A 20,024-nucleotide genomic window follows, 5' to 3' on the forward strand; every position below is an offset into this window, starting at 1 on the left:
CTAGGAGGGAGGAAAGGATATTTCTATTTCTTAAAATATTATAGGCTTATTATAAATAATTCAACAATGCAGAAAATATAAGGGTAAAATTTAAATCACCCCAAATTCTACTCTCTAGATGTTACTATTCTTAGTAGATTAACTGCAAATATTTGTGTGTGTGTATATGTGTATGAGAGAAAACAGGTAAAAATGTTAATAATTCTGAAGTTATATAATAGGTATATGATGGTTTACTTTTGGGGTTGTTTGAAAATTTCCAGAAAATGTTAAAAAAAGAAACTTTAAAAACTGGAATCATAGTATATACTCTTTTAAATAAATACTTAGTTCAAGTTTACTGAGTTTAATAGAAAAAAAAATACACGAGTAAAACTAAAGAATGCTGAATTTTGAATAATTATTTTTTTCTACCATAAGAGATACCATTTCATTTTTTAAAATTGAGGTAACACTGATTTATAACATTATGTAAGTTTCATGTGTACAACATTATGTTTCTACTTCTGTATACACTACAACATGCTCATCACCAAAAGTTTAGTTTCCATCTCTCACCATACAGTTGACCCCCTTTAGCCATTTCACCTTCCCCCACCCCTCTTCCCCTCTGGTAACCAGTAATCTGTTGTCTGTATGTATGTGTTTGCTTTTGTTTGGTTTGGTTTGGTTTGCTCATTTATTTATATTTTTATATTCTACATATAAGTGAAATCGTATGGTATTTGTCTGATTTATTTCACCTAGCATAATATCCTCAAGGTCCATCCATGTTGTTGCTAATGGCAAGGTTCTATCTTTTTAATGGCTGAGTAGTATTCCATTGTGTGTGTGTGAGTGTGTGTGAGTGTGTGTGTGTGTGTGTGTGTATATATGTATATTTATATACCACATTTTCTTTATCCATTCATCTGTTGATGGACACTTAGATTGTTTCCATAAGAGATACTATTTTCTAAAAGATACTATTTTCTAATGCTTAAAAATAATTAAGGCAAACATTCAGTTGTGTGGAGTCATAGTTTTTAAACTAGGGTTCCATTGTAGACAGTATCTACCTTTGAAAGACAAGGACCTTGTTACTCTCATCCTCTCTTCATCTCTTCTCCTATACCTCTCAATTTTTGTTAGTTATATTTTTTTATTGTACAGGTTTACAACATTCACATTATCTTCAGTATTCATAATTTCTATAGTAGTATTGAATCAATGTTCAAACGGATTCAGTGTTTACCATTTGACCTTCTTAACATGACTTCTTTATTCTTGAATTAATTATTTTGCTGCATCTCTTAATTGGTTGGATTTCATGATCATAAAGTTTTTTTAAGAAGCTGCTTGTGTGTTTCATGTGTCCCATTGTCTTCCCATTGTACCCAGATGAAGTACTGGCTGGACGTATCTGAGTCACAGTTTCTTTCCATTAGAATGTTGTAGATATTTCTTCAATGTTCTCTGGCACCGATGTTTGAAACCAACTGATATTTTTTTCCTTTCTTCTTTAGGTGATTTTGATTTGGCTATCTGGATGCTGAATAATTCTTTCATTTTAATCTTTGGAGTTCAATAATGTAAGTAGAATTTGTCTCAATTTTGAACTTGTTATTTCACATATTCCCAGAACTTGATGTGTAGCTTTAGTTTTTCATTTCAGGAGAATGCTCTTATATCTTTGAACATGTCTTCTGTTTCACTGGGGGAGGAGGGATATACTTCAAGAATCCTGATTATCCTATATTGAAAGGTCTTTTTATGTCTTCGATATCTATTAGCTTCACACTGATTTCTTTACATTTGTCTTTTCCTCTGCATTTAGTGTATTTATCTCTAGTCATTCCTATGTGTTAGTAATGAATTTTCAGAAGTACTTAATCTATTCCTGGATTTTTCTAATTTTTATATTCATTTTATTATAATGTTGCTTCAGCTCTCAATTAGTTTTTCTAATTTACTTTTTCACCCCAACTGTTATTATTTTGTCCTTGAATTCTTTTTTTTAGAATTTGTTTATTTACTTAGTTTTGGCTGCGTTGGGTCTTCGTTGCTGTGCACGGGCTTTCTCTAGTTGTGGGGTACTCTTCGTTGCAGTGTGTGTGCTTTTCATTGTGGTGGCTTCTCTTGCTGTGGAGCATGGGCTCTAGGTGCGCAAGCTTTAGTAGTTATGGCACGTGGGCTCACTAGTTGTGGCTCACGGGCTCTAGTGCGCAGGCTCAGTAGTCGTGGCGCACAGGCTTAGCTGCTCTGTGGCATGTGGGATCTTCCCGGACCGGGCTTGAACCCGTGTCCCCTGCATTGGCAGGCGGATTCTTAACCACTGTGCCACCAGGGAAGTCCTGTCCTTGAATTCTTGATTTTAAAAAATTCTTATTTCGTTGTTCTAGGGTGCAATGCACTTGTTTTTGGTTTGTTTTGCTGTATTTGTGCACATAGTTTCCATACTGGCTTATTTTTGTTTGCTTGATTTATATCTTGCTCATGTTCAAGGAATTTTGTCTAGATTTTCTGTTTGCTCTGATATAGTTTGGATGACTTTTTAACTTTATTCCCACAATATCTCAAACCAATTTGCTTTTCCTCCAAATTATAGTATGAGACTGAGTTTCTACTTATTCATAATGTGAGAAAACGTCAGGATCTTGGGCTTAAGTGGGGGGGAGTGGGTGAAGGGAGAGAGCTCATCTCAGAGTTAAGCTGTCTTTGTTACACTATCTGGGCGCCTTCCGGAGATTCTTTTCATATGTTTTCTACAGCTTCACTGCATATCATTCAAGGTGTATTGAACATCTTCTCAGTAGTGCCTATTGCCCTGGGGCACTCACTTTGGCTCAGGTCTGCCCTGTCATTCATTTTCTCCATTTCATACATTTCTCCTGGCAATGGTTCCTGTCAGGAGAGGAGAGAGTTACGGTTAACAACTCTGCTTGCTACTCTCCAGGTCTGTGTGTATTAGTGAGAATGCTCGATATTTTGTTAAAATCAACAGTTTAAATTCTTGGGGGAAAGGATGAGGGATTGTTCAGAAATGGATTTGTGTTGAGCCTCTTCTCTTTGCTCCAAAATGTCTCATGTTGAAACTTATTAACAGATTATGACCCTTTTTGTATTTGGCTGCTGTCATGAAATATTTTTGCCTTATCTGTTATTATTTTTTTCTTATTCTGTTAGGTGTCAAGGGACAAAAATTCAGTCTGCCATCTTAACATGACACCAAGTAATTTTTCAGTGATTCTACATGGTTCACTATTAGTTGGTTTGAATAGAATTCCATTTTAAGAAGCTTGAATATGAGGAGGAGATAGCAAGGCCTGAGTTTCAGTGAGGTTGTATAAGAACCTGTAGGCCTATAATGTAAGTTATTAAAATTTATGCATATTTACACATGCATATTGAACAATGCTTATTTGAAAATGGGAACAAAATGCAATGACAAAACAGCAATTTCTGATGAATGGGAAAACCATGTTTTTGTTAGATAACCTTCAGGAATTTTGTTTGTTTCAAAAAGATTTGTTCATCTAGAAGGGAAACTGACACAATTAGTAAAGATCCAGAACATCAAAGTCAAACCAGAAATCGATTTTGAACCTATATTTCAGACGGGCATGTGTCCTCCACAACATGATGTCAAGATGGTTGGTTCTTGGGGGCTGGCGTACCTCTCCTACAACTAAGAAGTGAGGGAAGTAGTTACACTGCAAGGTCAATGCTGATGGAGCCAAGGAAAGATGTAAAAAGTCACTTAGAAGAAGAAGCCTGGCCTCCTGGCTTGCAAGACTGTAACCTAACAGGCACTTATTTAAAGAAATAATGTGTCTGAAGAAGAGGGCTTGGTCTGTATGGGAAGCATAGGAAAAAGAGAATCACCAAGGATCCCTTTTCTTTTACCCGATAACAGTTTTGTCCCTGGGAGTGGGAGAATTTACCGTCAGACTTCCAGAAATTCCAGTCCCCAAAGCAAGAGTATCCCTATTGTGAGCCTGATGTTAAAACATGAGCTTCATCTGACTCCCCCTTTTCTGTTTCCGTGTCCTCACAGCAGTTTTCTGGTTCTAGTGAAGGTCTGCTCGTGTAGAGAAAGAAAGCAGAAAATATACAGATTTTAAATATTTGAGTCTTCCACAGTGATTTCTCATGGTAATGAGTGGCTTCTGATTACCATTTGGTTTTCCCTGACTACAGGGAGAAAAGGAGATTGTCATGCCAACCTGAATAATTCCAATCTGTGTGACATTTCTATTTCTCACTTTAAATTAATGTAGTGCCAGCCTGCTACTTTCCTCAGGTCAACTGTACATTTTAGTTAGTGTGAGTCCGTATTTTTCAGTCTGATTGCCCCTAGACATTGACAAGAGTGAGCCGGCCTTCTCTCTGATTCTACTTCTGTCTTCCATCTCTCTCTATCCCTCTCTACTCCTATACCAAACACAGTTCGATATTTGATTAATTCATCTGTATTAAAATGTGTTAAGACCAGATAAAATTTTAAATACGCTGAAGAAAATTTATATAAAATTTTTTGGACCTCATTTATTTTTACGTCTTTATTTTGGAACAAGAAGAATAACATAGGGAAACCGAGACAGTGTCTTGTAAAGGTCATTTTTATGTTGAGGACCTGCGTCTCCTTATCTGAAGTATAATGCTCTCTCTACTAAATTTCCTGTCCAACCTAATGGTACTGAGGCTACAGTAGAAGCAAAAGGTTACTGTGTGAAAGAGTGGGGCTAGCACAGGGCATGGATATTTTCAGAGAACCCAAAGGTGAACTTGCTCTCCTGTTCACTTTCTCCAGCACTGCAAATGCTTGTCCCCGTGGTGGTCTTGCTTGTCTCCGATTGACCTGTTCTTTAGAAAAGCCAGATGATGTGATAAAAAGCACAGAAACAAGGATTGAAGAATCAACATTTAAGCCATTTCAGAATGCTGAGAAGGAGATTTTATTGAAGCTGGGTGTCTTAACAAACCTACTCAGTGAACAGTATTTCGCATAAACATAATTCCAGTTACGAAATTTCAGAGGCCTTGTTACCTAACAAAATCAAGACTGACAGTTTAATCAAAAAGTTGCATGAGGCAGGGAATTTGTTTTTTAAAAAAGTATAGAAAATCCATTGCATGTATGTACCTATAACATTTCATATTAAATTTATAAATTCTAGGCTTTTTTTTTTAGTGCAAGTGTACCAATTAGAGTCCTGCATCATGTTTCTTACATAAATGACATCCAAGATGCATCATGTCCATTGTCCAAATTTTAGTTTATGTAAAGAGAGGTGCAAATTTAAAGATGACTGACATAATCTGAGAGCAGAATCCATGTAGAATTCTTCTTTTCCCCTCAATGTTTTATAGACATCAATATCAAATTTTTAATGTGACTCTCCTTTATGAAATCATCTCTATAAAACACTAATCCTGATTCTCATAGAAACAATTATTTTTGTTCTCAAATAGGGATATTTATATAAAATTAAACAAAATACATTGTTACAATAACAAGCACAATAGGTCTATATAAACTGACTCTTGGTAAACAGGAAATTGTCATTCATAGCCTAAGAGTAATCCAACAGTGGTGAGAATGCAGTATGCTCTGGGGATTTGTGATCAGAAGTAGAGCATATCAGTGAATGTATCAATAGATGGTCAGCTAGGTGGAGGTCAGATAAGAGAACTTCCCCTCAGACAAACAAAATCGGTAAACCATTAGCCAGACTCATCAGGAAAAAAAGGGAGAAGACTCAAATCAACAGAATTAGAAATAAAAAAGGAGAACTAACAACTGGCACTGTAGAAATACAAAGAATCATGAGAGACTGCTACAAGCAGCTATATGTCAATAAAATGGACAACCTGGAAGAAATGGACAAATTCTTAGAAAAGTACAACCTTCCAAGACTGAACCAGGGAGAAATAGAAAATATGAATAGACCAATAACAAGCACTGAAATTGAGACTGTGATTAAAACTCTTCCAACAAACAAAAGTGCAGGGCCAGATGGCTTCACAGGTGAATTCTATCAAACATTTAGAGAAGAGCTAACACCTATCCTTCTCAAACTTTTCCAAAATATGGCAGAGGGAGGAACACTCCCAAACTCATTCTATGAGGCCACCATCACTCTGATACCAAAACCAGACAAAGATGTCACTAAAAAAACTATAGGCCAATATCACTGATGAACACAGATGCAGAAAGCCTCAACAAAATACTAGCAGACAGAATCCAACAGCACATTAAAAGGATCATATACCATGATCAAGAGGGGTTTATCCCAGGAATGCAAGGATTCTTCAATATATGCAAATCAATCAATCAATGTGATACATCATATTAACAAATTGAAGAATAAAACAATATGATCATCTCAATAGATGCAGAAAAATCTTTCAACAAAATTCAACACCGCTTTATGATAAAAACTCTCCAGAAAGTGGGCATAGAGGGAACCTACCCCAATATAATAATAAAGGACAAACCCACAGCCAACATCATTCTCAATGGTGAAAAACTGAAATCATTTCATCTAAGATCAGGAAGAAGACAAGGGTGCCCACTCTCACCACTATTATTCAACATAGTTGTAGAAGTTTTAGACACAGCAATCAGAGAAGAAAAAGAAAGAAAAGGAATCCAAATCAGAAAAGAAGTAAAACTGTCACTGTTTGCAGTTGACATGATACTATACATAGAGAATCCTAAAGATGCCACCAGAAAACTACTAGAGCTAATCAATGAATTTGGTAAAGTAGCAGGATACAAAATTAATGCACAGAATCTCTTGCATTCCTATACACTAACAACAAAAAATGAGAAAGAGAAATTTAGGAAACACTCCCATTTACCATTGCAACAAAGAATAAAATACCTAGGAATAAACCTACCTAAGGAGACAAAAAAGACCTGTTTGCAGAAAACTATAAGACACTGATGAAAGAAATCAAAGAAAATACAAACAGATGGAGAGATATACCATGTTCTTGGATTGAAAGAATCAACATTATGAAAATGACTATACTACCCAAAGCAATCTACAGATTCAGTGCAATCCCTATCAAACTATCAATGGCATTTTTCACAGAACTAGAACAAAAAATTTTACAATTTGTATGGAAACACAAAAGACCCCAAATAGCCAACGCAATCTTGAGAATGAAAAACGGAGCTGGAGGAATCAGGCTCCCTGACTTCAGACTATTCTACAAAGCTAAGGTAATCAAGACAGTATGGTACTGGCACAAAAACAGAAATACAGATCAATGGAACAGCATAGAAAGCCCAGAGATAAACCCACGCACATATGGTCACCTTATCTTTGACAAAGGAGGCAAGAATATACAATGGAGAAAAGACAGCCTCTTCAGTAAGTCGTGCTGGGAAAACTGGACAGCTACATGTAAAGGAATGAAATTAGAACACTCCCTAACACCATACACAAAAATAAACTCAAAATGGATTAAAGACCTAAATGTAAGGCCAGACACTATAAACTCTTAGAGGAAAACATAGGCAGAACACTTTATGATATAAATCACAGCAAGATCCTTTCTGACCCACCTCCTAGCGTAATGGAAATAAAAACAAAAATAAACAAATGAAACTTAATGAAACTTAAAAGCTTTTGTACCGCAAAGGAAACCATAAACAAGATGAAAAGACAACCCTCAGAATGGGAGAAAATATTTGCAAATCAAGCAACTGACAGAGGATTAATCTCCAAAATATACAAGCAGCTCATGCAGCTCAATATCCAAAAAACAACCCAATCCAAAGATGGGCAGAAAAAAAAAAATGGGCAGAAGACCTAAATAGACATTTCTCTAAAGAAGATATGCAGATTGCCAACAGTCACATGAAAGAATGCTCAACATCACTAATCATTAGAGAAATGCCAATCAAAACTACAATGAGGTATCACCTCATACCAGTCAGAATGGCCAGCATCAAAAAATCTACAAACAATAAATGCTGGAGAGGGTGTAGAGAAAAGGGAACCCTCTTGCACTGTTGGTGGGAATGTAAATTGATACAGCCACTGTGGAGAATAGTATGGAGGTGCCTTAAAAAACTAAAAATAGAACTACCATATGACCCAGCAATCCCACTACTGAGCATATACCCTGAGAAAACCATAATTCAAAAAGAGACACGTACCACAGTACTCACTGCAGCACTATTTACAATAGCCAGGACATGGAAGCCACCTAAATGTCCATCGACAGATGAGTGGATAAAGAAGATGTAGCACATATATACAATGGAATATTACTCAGCCATAAAAAGGAATGAAATTGGGGCTTCCCTGGTGGTGCAGTGGTTGAGAATCTGCCTGCCAATGCAGCAGACACGGGCTTGAACCCTGGTCTGGGAAGATCCCACATGCCGCGGAGCAACTAGGCCTGTGAGCCACAACTACTGAGCCTGCGTATCTGGAGCTTGTGCTCCGCAACAAGAGAGGCTGAGACAGTGAGAGGCCCGCACACCACGATGAAGAGTGGCCCCCACTTGCTTCAACTAGAGAAAGCCCACGCACAGAAACGAAGACCCAACACAGCCAAAAATAAATAAATAAAATTAAAAAAAAAAGAATGAAATTGAGTTATTTGTAGTGAGGTGGATGGACCTAGTGTCTGTCATACAGAGTGAAGTAAGTCAGAAAGAGAAAAACAAATACCATGTGCTAACCCATATATGTGGAATCTAAAAAAAAAAAAAGGTTCTGATGAGGACATGAGGGGGCGGGGGGGAGGGGAAACTGGGATGAAGTGCGAGAGTAGCATCAACATATATACACTACCAAATGTAAAATAGATAGCTAGTGGGAAACAGCTGCATAGCACAGGGAGATCAGCTTGGTGCTTTGTGACCACATAGAGGGGTGGGATAGGGAGGGTGGGAGGGAAGCTCAAGAGGGAGGAGATACAGGGATATATGTATATGTATATGTATATAGCTGATTCACTTTGTTATACAGCAGAAAGTAACACAACATTGTAAAGCAATTATACTCCAATAAAGATGTAAAAAAAAAAGAGAACTTCTCCTCTATGGTTCTCAGAAGTCATCTGACCCAAACTTAAGTCACTCTAGAGTTAAAACAATTGGACTGCAGATAGGTGAAGTGACCAGCAGGTCACATAGTTAGAGACCTTTTGTCAATTTCTCTGTTTCCTGACTCTTAGTCCAATACCTGGTATTCTTTTGTGGTGATTAAGTTCCCATAGTCTTTTTTTCTGCCCATTTTATTGAGATGTAATTGACATATAATATAGTATTAATTTGAGGTGTATGACATAATTTGATGTATGTATATATTGTGAAATGATCACCACACTGAGTTTAATTAACATCCATCACCTCACAGTTACAATTTTTTTTCTTGTGATGAGAATTTTAAGATCTAGTCAGCAACTTTCACTTATATAATATAGTATTAAGTCCAGTCATTATGCTGTATTTCATCCCCAGCACTTTATATTATATCTAGAAGTTTGTACCTTTTGACCACCTTCACTGTTTCCCACACCCCACCCCACCCCGTCCTCTGGCAGCAACCAATCTGTTCTATGTTTTTATGAGTTCAGTTTTTTTAGATTCCACATATAAGTGAGATCATATGGTATTTGTCTTTCTCTGTCTGACCTGTTTAACTTAGCATAATGCTCTCAAAGTCCAGGTTGTCACAAATGGAAGAATTTCTTTCTGTCTTATGGCTGAATAATAATCCTCTCTCTATATACACTACATTTTCTTTATCCATTGATGGACACTTAGATTGTTTCCATGTCTTGGCTAATGTAAACAATACTGCAATGAATATGGAGGTGTAGATATCTTTTTGAGATGATGTTTTCGTTTACTTCAGATAAATAGCCAGAAGTGGAATTGCTGGATCATATGGTAGTTCTATTTTTAATTTTTTGAGGAGCGTCCATATTGTTTTCCATAGTGGTTGCATCAATTTACGTTTCTACCAACAATGCACAAGGGTTCTCTTTTCTCCATATCCTCGCCAACACTTATCTCTCATCTTTTTGATGACAGACATTCTAAAATTTGTGAGGTGATATCTCATTGTGGTTTTGATTTGCATTTTCCTGATAGTAAGTGATGTGGTGCACTTTCTTATGTCCCTGTTGGCCATCTGTATGTTTTCTTTGGAGAAACGTCTATTCAGATCCTCTGTCCATCTTTTAATTGGATTTTTTTCTTTTTTAGTTTTATGAGTTCTTTATATATTTTGGATATTAGATAGATGATTTGCAAATTTTCTCCCATTTTGTAGGTTACCTTTACATCTTATTGATGATTTCCCTTACTGTGTAGAAGCTTTATAGTTTGATGTAGTCCCATTTATTTATTTTTGCTTTTCTTGCCTTTGCTTTTGGTATCAAATCTCAAAAATCATCACCAAGACAGTTGTCAAGGGGCTTACCACCTATGTTTTCTTCTAGGAGTTATATGGTTTAGGTCTTACATTCAAGTCTTCAATCCATTTTGAGTTAACTTTTGTGTATGGTGTAAGACAGGGGTTCAGTTTCTTTCTTTCTTCCCTTCTTTCTTTCTTTCCTTCTTTTTTTTTAATGTGGCTGTCTAGTTTTCCCAACACCATTTATTGAAGACACTATCCTTTCCTCATTGTATAGTCTTGGCTCCTTTGTTGTAAATCAATTGACCATATATGTGTGGATTTCTGGGATCTCAGTTCTGATCCATTGATCCATGTGTCTGTTTTTATGCCAGTATCATACTGTATTGATTACTATAGTTTTGTAATACAGTTTGATACCAGGAAGTGTCATGCCACCAGTCTTGTTCTTTCTCAAGATTTCTTTGGCTATTTGAGATCTTTTGTAGTTCCATATAAGTTTTAGACTTGTTCTATTTATGTGAAAAATGCCATTGGAATTTTGAGAGGAATTGCATTGAATTTGTACATTGTTTTGGGTATATGAACATTTTAACAATATTAATTCTTCCAATTAGCATGGAATATCTTTCCACTTATTTATATCTTCAGTTTCTTTCATCAGTGTTTTATAGTTTTCAGTGTACAGATCTCTCACCTCTTGGTTGAATTTATCCCTAGGTATTTTATTATTTTTGATGCAATCATAAAATGGGGTTGTTTTCTTAATTTCTCTTTCTGATAGTCTGTTATTAGTGTATAGAAATACAAATGATTTTTGTGTATTGTAATTTTACAGATTTTAAAAATTAATTTTAACAGTTTTTTTTGTTTGTTTTTGGTAGAGTCTTTAGGGTTTTCTATATATACTATCATGTCATCTGCAAATAGAGACAGTTCTATTTCTTTTCCAATTTGGATGCCTTTTTGTTTTCTTGCCTAATTGCTCCAGCTAGGACTTCTGGTAATATGTTATAAAAGGGGTGAGAGTGAGCATCCTTATCTTGTTCCTGATATTAGAGGAAAAGCTTTCAGCTTTTCACCATTGAGTATGATGTCAGCTGTGGGCTTGTCATAATGGCCTTTACTGTTGAGGTGTGTTCCCTCTATACCCAGTTTATTAAGAGTTTTTGTCATGAATGGATGTTGAATTTTGTCAAGTGCTTTGTCTGGATTTATTGAGATAATCATATGATTTTTATCCTTCATTTTGTTAATGTGGTGTATGACATTGATTGAGTTGTGCATCCCAGGAATAAATCCCATTTGATCATGGCATATGATCATTTTAATGTATTATTGAATTTGGTTTGCTAATATTTTGTTGAGGATTTTTGCCTCTATGTCCAGCAGGGATATTGACCTGTAATTCTCTCTTTTTGTAGTGTCCTTGTCTGGGTTTGGTATGAGGGTAATGTTAGTAAATGTCCTTGTAAAATGAGTTGGATGTGTCCCTTCCTCTTCAATTATTTTGGAAGAATTGGGAAGGATTGGTGTTAATTCTTCCTTACTGTTTGGTAGAATTCACCAGTATAGGATTTACTGGTGTAGCTACCTGGTCCTGAGCTTTTGTTGTTGTTGGGAAATTTTTGATTACTAATTCAGTGTCCTTACTAGTAATCAGCCTGTTCAGATTTTCTGTTTCTTTATGATTCAGTCTTTTGTGTTTCTAAGAATGTATTCATTTCTTCTAGGTCCAATTTTTTGCCACATAACTGTTCATAGTAGCCTCTTATGAGTCTATGTATTTCTGTGCTGTCAGTTGTAGTATCTCCTCTTTATTTTCTAATTTTATTTATTTCATCCTCTCTTTTTTTCTTGTTTAGTCTAGCTAAAGGTTTGTTAATTTTGTTTATCTTTTCAAAAAACTAGCTCTTAATTTCGTTGATCTTCACAATTGTCTTTTTTAGTTTCCATTTCATTTTTCCCCCTCTCTCATCTTTGTTATTTTCTTTCTTCTACAACTTTGGGCTTTGTGTGTTCTTTTTCTCCCCTAGTTCTGTGAGGTGTAAAGTTAGGTTGTTTGAAACACACATTGTTTCTTTAAAAAAATTTTTTAACATTTTTTATACAATTTTTAAAGGTTACTTTCTATTTACAATTATTACAAAATATGGGCTATATACCTCGTGTTGTACAATACATCCCTGAGCCTATCTTACATGCAACAGTTTGTACCTCCCACTCCCTCACCCATATATTACCTCTTCCCCACCATTGGTAACCACTAGTTTATTTTCCATATCTGCGAATCTGCTTTTTTGCTATATTCGCTAGTTTGTTGTATTTTTTAGCTCAACATATAAGCAATATCATACACTATTTGTCTTTCTCTGTCTGACTTATTTCATTTAGCATAATACCCTCCAAGTCCATCCATGTTGCTACAAATGGCAAAATTTCATTCTTTTTTTATGGCTAAGTAGTATTCCATTTTATATATACCATATCTTCTTTATCCATTCATCTTTTGATGGACACTTAGGTTGCTTCCATATCTTGGCAATTGTAAATAATTCTGACTTGAACATTGGGGTGCACATATCTGAGACATTTATTGTTTCTTAATGTGGGCATTTGTTACTATGAAATTCCCTTTTAGAACTGCTTTCGTTGCATCCCATAAGTTTTGGTATGCTGTATTTCCATTTTCATCTGTCTCAAGATATTTTTTTATTTCTCTTTTGGTTTATTCTCTGACCAATTGGTTGTTCAGTAGCATGTTGTTTAATCTCCACATATTTGTGAATTTTCTAGTTCTTTTCTTGTAACTGATTCCTAGTTTTATACCATTGTGGTCAGAAAAGATGCTTGATATGGTTTCAGTCTTATTCAGTTTATTGGGACTTGCTTTATGGCCTAACATATGATTAATTCTGGAGAATGTTCCACGTGCGCTTGAGGAGAATGTGTATTCTGTTGCTTTTGGATGGAATGTTCTGTAGAAGTATGTTAAGTCCATCTGATCTGATGTGTCATTTAGGTTCAATATTTTCATATTGCTTTTCTTTCTGGTCGATCTATTCTTTGTTGCAAGTGGGGTATTGTCATCCCCTACTAGTATTATACTGCTGTCTGTATGTCCCTTTAGGTATGTTAACATTTGCTTTATATATTTAGGTGCTACTGTGTTGGGTGAATAAATATTTACAAATGTTATATTCTTGTTTTGAATTGACCCCTTGAAAATATTTTTAAAATATTTTTTATTTTGTTCAGTTTTTCTATTTATTGTCAGTGGGGAAGGCTGGTACAATTCTTCATTCTGCTATTAATGAATGCTGTGATTATCTTCTTTCAATGACCTGATATTTGTTTTCTTTGGAGTGTTCTCAGTTATTAATTTGTGATTTTATTATGATTCCATTTCTTCTATTTCCTTGGATTAATTTGATCGTTCTTGATATGGATGATTAACATTAATTTTCAGTCATTTTTCTCTTCTAATATATGTTTATGGGGTTATGTATTCCCTTGTAAGTAATGCTTTAGCAGAACCCTAGATATTTAGTATTTTCATTATTGTTCAGTTATCTTCTGGTTTCCATTATAATTCCTTCTTTAGTTATGAATCTTTTCTTAATTTCCAAACATATGGTGATTTTCCAGTTATTATTTGTTATGGATTTCTAGCCTAATTGCATTATGGAGAGAGAACATACTGAACCTGAACATCGAAATCCTTAGACATTTGTTGAGACTTGCTAACGTGCAGTATATGATTGATTTTATAAATGTTCTATATGGACTTGAGAAGTTCACTATTTCAATGATTGCAGTATTCTATATATGCATATATTAGGTCAAGTTTATTAATAATGTTCAAATCATTTATATACTTGTTTATTTTTTTTCCTGCCTGTTCTATCAATTTCCAAGAGACATATGTTTACATCTTCCAACATGATTATTGATGTGAGTTTGTGGTTTTGAAATTTTTGGCTTTGTAAATGTTTAGATTGTGTTACGAGGGAATAAAATGTAAAATGTTAAAATTTCTGGTAAATCAAGTATTTTGTCACTATCAAGAAGCCCTCTTTTAGCTTCCACCCAAGAAAAGATGGAAAGCTGGAACATGTTTTAGAAGTGGTGTGGGGAACAGGCCTGTACACTTAAACTGGACATTGTCCCAAGGTGATGGTAGTCATGTTGGAATGCCTGCCCCATTCACACTTTGAGGCTCAGCAACTGGCTTAGAAGAGGCTATAATGACATGCAGGCTTTGTGGTCTTGCATAGAGGGGTGCTGGGTAAGTGTCACCCTGGTGGATGACAGTTCTGGCCAGACCCCCAGAATCACAGTCATGTCTAGATCTCCACATCAGCCTTAAGCCCTCAGGCTACCAGTCTTCAACTGTCCTAGGGTAAGCTACTTTTTAAACCAGAAATGAGTGCTGTAGCTCTTTTGAGTTTTAAGTGTTAGAGCTCTTGGATACAAATTAAAGAATAAATATGCAAAAAAAAAAAAAAAGAAGAAGAAGAAGCCCTCTTTATTTTCAGTACATTTTATTGGTTGTTTTTTAAAATCTCTGTTTTACAAAGTATTTGAAAGAAAAAATAGGTACTGGTGCTTTCAGAAATGACTTTCTCCTCTGAATTCCCTTCCGCAGCAAGAAAAAAAAAATGCTCATAGCTTTCTGGTTAAAGACAAATCAAGCTTTGGAACCAGGGAGACCTGAGTTATTATCCTGACTCCACCACTTATTAGTTATGAGACTTTGAACAACTCACCTAACTTCTCTGAATCTTTACTTTTGCTGTGCTGAGTCTTTGTTTCTGGGAGAGGGCTTTCTCTAGTTGTGGCAAGCGGGGGCCCATCGCAGTGCACGGGCCTCTCACTATCGCGGCCTCTCTTGTTGCAGAGCACAGGCTCCAGACGCGCAGGCTCAGTAGTTGTGGCTCACGGGCCTGGTTGCTCCACGGCATGTGGGATCCTCCCAAACCAGGGCTCGAACCCGTGTCCCCTGCATTAGCAGGCAGACTCTCAACCACTGCACCACCAGGAAAGCCCTGAATCTCAGCTTCTTAATCTGTAAGACAGACATAACAGTAGCACCTACCAATACTGGGTCAATGAGAGAATGGATGTCAAGTGCTTGGTATATGGTAAATATTATCTGTGATTATCTTCTTGTGATGACCTGATGTTTTCTTTGTGGAATTTTCAGTTCTTCTTATTAGGCAACATTCAAAGCACCCAGCTTGGACTGTGCCGTGTCTCCAGATAACTGGGGGCTGCTTGGTAGCCTCATTTTTTTTCTCATTATTAGTCTAGCTTCCACTAAGAAGGTTTCCCGACTCCATCCATGCCAAACATCAGTTTGCCATAAACCTTCTCACTGTAATCTGGTAGTAAAGTTAATTTGGGGGGCTCCCTGATTCATTCTCCAGGTTGTTCACTCTAGATTCCTCTTGACCTTTTCTTTGAGCTGTGACCGTGCTTGTTGTTTAAGAACAGTTCAGAAGATGCCTCTGAGATGAGTGTTTCACAGAAGACTCCACCTATCGACAAATGGGATACGGAACTTCCGTGTATTGTCTGTGCAGCCAGAATTGGTTCTGGTTTTGATTGTGAAGTACTTTACCTTTCCTGCAGGATTCTTTTTCTCTTCAGATGTGTGGAGTAATCTAGAATCCTCACTTGTCAACTCTTTGCTAAAGAGTTAAAGGACCTCACTGCATCCTTCCTACATTGTTGAAGCTTCTAGCTTCCCTCACATTTGATTTCTCATGCTTTCCCATTCTTGTGCTAGAATATGTAAGGAGCAATGCAAGTCAAAAGACAGACTTTAGGAAAGAACTAGGGAACTTGCTTTAGTGATGAACAGCCAGTAGGCCGTGAATCTAATATAATAACTACACCAATGAAGAGCTGAATTCAGTAGCAAGATAAGCTCATGCCACTCAATAACATGGCTTAAACAAGATAGTTTATTCAGTTTCATATAAAAGATGTCCAGGAGTAGGTGGTCCATGGCTGGCATGCTGTCATCAGAAAACTAAACTCTGCTCCCTTATCCTAGTCCCTAGCTTCCAGTTTTAGGTCACTTCATGATCCAATATGGCTGTTGGTTCTCCAGTTACTACATCTTAGTTACAGGCTAGAACAAGGAGAAAAGGCAAAACCAGAAATGTGCTGTTCCAGTGTATCAGCTTTATTTGATGTTCCATCCTGTGCTCAGATCTCATTGGCTAGAACTTTGTCCTATGGTATGGTTATGTTTAGCTGCAAGGGAGGACAGGAGATATAATATTTTATTCTGGGAAGCACTGTGCCTAGCTAAAGTTTTGGGCTCTTTTACCAAGGAGAAAAAGGAGAATGGATATTGGATAGTCAACCAACAGTCTTTGTTATGATGGTATTTGGCTATATTGGCTTACCTGGGGTTGATGACTCCGTATGACTCAACCCCAGTCTCATCCAGGTTTGGGAACAAACTCGTCTTTCTCTATGGAATAAAGCTCGAATTGTACACTTCATTACTTTATCTTTCTTGGAAAGAGGTTTCTTTTTAAAAATATAGACTATCACACAAGAGCCACTGTAAATTACCAGAGAGGTCATGCCAAGCAAAGTCAATTAATTTCTCTGTGGAAAAATGTCAGAGTACAGTAAGTTCTCGATACATGCACGGCATCCTGTGTGTCTTCCCTCAGGGCATGCACAGTGTCTTCGATGACTGCAGTGTTTGTTCCAGAGCCTAGGCTCTAGGTAAACCCATACGATGCTCATAGGAAGCAGGTGACATGGCAGGTTCCACAAGGGTAAAACCTTTTCTCAGGTCTGCTTGTTCAGTACCCATTTGATATGAATGGTGAAGGGATGATACTTTTTCAAAGAAAGGTCATACCAATCAGTGTCAAATACAAGGTTGTTCCTTAGGAATGAAGCCTTCTCTTTTTCATTTCCTTCACTGCCAAATTCTAGAAAGTGTAGCCATCGTTTGCTGTCACTGCACAACCATTTGACACTTCAGTCCTTACCTAGTGTTTGGACAGCATTTTGGTGATGTTGCTTCTTCTGGCCTTTTTGAAAGCCTCTCCACTGATTGCTGTGACTCACTTCCCATTGCCTCTTACTTTTCTCGTTTCTGTCATAAGCTCGTTCCTCTGACTGCTCCGCTGATATGCCCTAGCACTCCATTCTTGGCCCCTTTCTCATTCCCTACCCTCTCTCTCTCCTGTGCAATGTCCCGTAGACCTACAGCTCCTCCTACTGTCTAAGTGCTGATGTTTCTGATCCTATATCTTTAAAACAGATTTCTCTCCAGAGATCTAGAGCTATTTTTCCAACTGCTCACTGGACACTTCTACCTGGATTCCCCGTTAGCACTTAAAACTTACCACCTCTAAAATGGAATTCTTCAACCCCTCCTACTCATTCATTCTCTTAAACCTTTCCTTTCTCCTATATTCTCTGCCTATCTTCGTAAACCATCTCAAACCATCTCGTAATACCCATCTCAAAGCCGGCAACCTGGGAGTCATCTATTCCTTTCTTTCCGTAATCTCTCTCCATATGTAACCAATCACCAAGACCTCTTCCTTGAGTCTCTCAAGCCCCCCTTCCTTGCAGCCCTACCACTGTTCATCCTTTATCACATGGGATATTACTACAACCACCTCCTGACTGCCTCTATTTAACCCAGGCTGTCCTTCAAACTGCCATCAGAGTGATCTTTCAAATACAAAAACTCTCTTATGTTACTTCTCTGAATAAAATCCTCTGAACTTCCCATTGCCCATAAGACGCCATTCAAACTCCTCAACTTAGTATTCAGGGTAGTCCCTTGCAGGGCTGCTGCCTGTCTTCATGGCTTCTTTGTATGAACAAGAAGAAGACACCCCTTTGCAGTCCGGCAGATGCAGAAGGAAGGCTTGGTGAGTGGAGCCTGACTCTATGTGAGAACAAGGCACCCCTTCCATTGGTGGGGGCAGCCCTGCACGAGGGCACAGGGCTTGGCTAGAAAAGCTTGGGCTAAACTCATTCCATGCACTTGTCACCTGACTTCTAGCCGCATCTCCACATGGTGTGGGAGTGTGGCCAAACTCCAGCATATCAGATTTTTTGCAGACTCTCTCCTGCCTCCATGATGGTGCCCGTGCCTTCCAGGAACCGCTCTCCCTCTAGCACCCACGATTAGCTCCTACTTATCTTTCAAGACTTGCTTTAAGCATCTCTGCCCTCTCAGCCTGAATTAATTGCCATTACTTAGGGCAACCCCGACACCCAGTCTATATGTCTGTCATGTCCTGTTGTCAGGCCGTTGTAATGATTAACGTTTACATTTGTTTCCTTCCCTACTTTGTGAACAACTTAAGGGCAGAGGGTAATGCTTTATTCATCTTTATAATCCTGGCCTGGCTTGTGTAAATTCTCACTGAATTGATTGTAGGACAACTGCCAGAAATGAAACAAAACATCAGATTCTATCTAGGTTTAGACAGAGCTACAGGGCTTACATTTATTATGAAAAAAATTAAGAAAAGAATGGTACTATTTAGTGATGCAAAACCATTACAAAATGCTCCAGAGAGGAATTGTTATTTCTCACTTACGAGCAAAGGCATGAATAGGAGAGGGCAAATGCTGACAGTAGGCAGGGAAAGCACTGGCCTTTCAGAAAGTATATGAAGGGCCTTTAAGGCAAGATTTAAGAGGTGGCCAGACGCAGGAGACAGCTGTGATGTGAGTAGGGGCACCTGAGCTGAGAAGCGACCTGAATTAAACCTAAGGGCAGAAAGGGGAGCTTCTGTTGAAAGCCCACTCTTGCCATTGACTGTATGTTTGACCTCTGGGCAAGTCATTAACCTGTGTGTCTTAGTTTTCCACATCTGTAAAGTGGAGATAATAGTGCTTCCTTACTTCAAAGAATTACAGATTAATCAGTGTCTGAAAAATGTCTCTAACTTGGGAAACTCTATGTAAATATCTAGTGTAGCATGTAGGAAAGTCAGGTGTAAATGCCAGAGAAATCAATCTGAGCTTTCTTTCAATTTATTCAAAATGTTAAAAAGGAAAAATAAGCGCTAGTGTCCTTATCCTGAAAAATGCTATTAAGGAAACAGTAGTTAGATTTTCATATTGGGAAAAACGTCCTTTTATAAGTCTTCCCCTCCCCCCATCCACGTGACCCCAAAGCAGAGGTGTCTGCTGAGGTTTGTGAAGTCCAGGTGTGTGGGACAGAGGCCTCCTGGATGACTCAATAGGAACTAGAAAAGCTGCTCGTGCCGGGTGGACTCTGCCAGTGCAGACTGCCGTCGGCTTCCCCGCGTGAGTCACGAGCTGCCTTGTTTCTCCCCTCCTCGCCCACCGCCCAGCTTCCACCTCCAGGGAGAGGATGGGCGGGGGCTTCCATCGGAGGCTGATGTGCGCTCTTGGGATCCTGTAATGTGATCCCCAAATAAAAAGGTTAAAGGTTTACAGCCAGTCCTTCCCCAGCTTTCTAAAAAGGGAAGGTTTCGCCTAAGGACCTTTGGGTTATTGGCTCGCTTGAGGGCCTCCTCATGCTGAGTGGGGGTGACTGGGGGGAGGGGGGGAGGCAAGGGGGGAAGCGGCCAAGGGAGGTCAAATTGCACCCCAGGAGAGACAATGAAAGGACCCCAGAGGAGCTCT

The 20,024-nt window shown here is 37.8% G+C and overlaps 1 long non-coding RNA gene across 1 annotated transcript in view; it reads left to right on the forward strand.

The window, feature by feature from the left end:
- Positions 1–20,024, forward strand: part of LOC141277986 (uncharacterized) — a 255,725-nt gene that overhangs the window by 48,600 nt on the left and 187,101 nt on the right. Inside the window, exon 2 of the long non-coding RNA XR_012330003.1 lies at positions 1,506–1,571. This is a non-coding gene — a long non-coding RNA (uncharacterized lncRNA). The remainder of the gene's footprint in view (positions 1–1,505; positions 1,572–20,024) is intronic.

The sequence above is a fragment of the Tursiops truncatus genome, chromosome 2, assembly GCF_011762595.2.
Source record: "Tursiops truncatus isolate mTurTru1 chromosome 2, mTurTru1.mat.Y, whole genome shotgun sequence".
NCBI classification, from domain to species: domain Eukaryota; kingdom Metazoa; phylum Chordata; class Mammalia; order Artiodactyla; family Delphinidae; genus Tursiops; species Tursiops truncatus.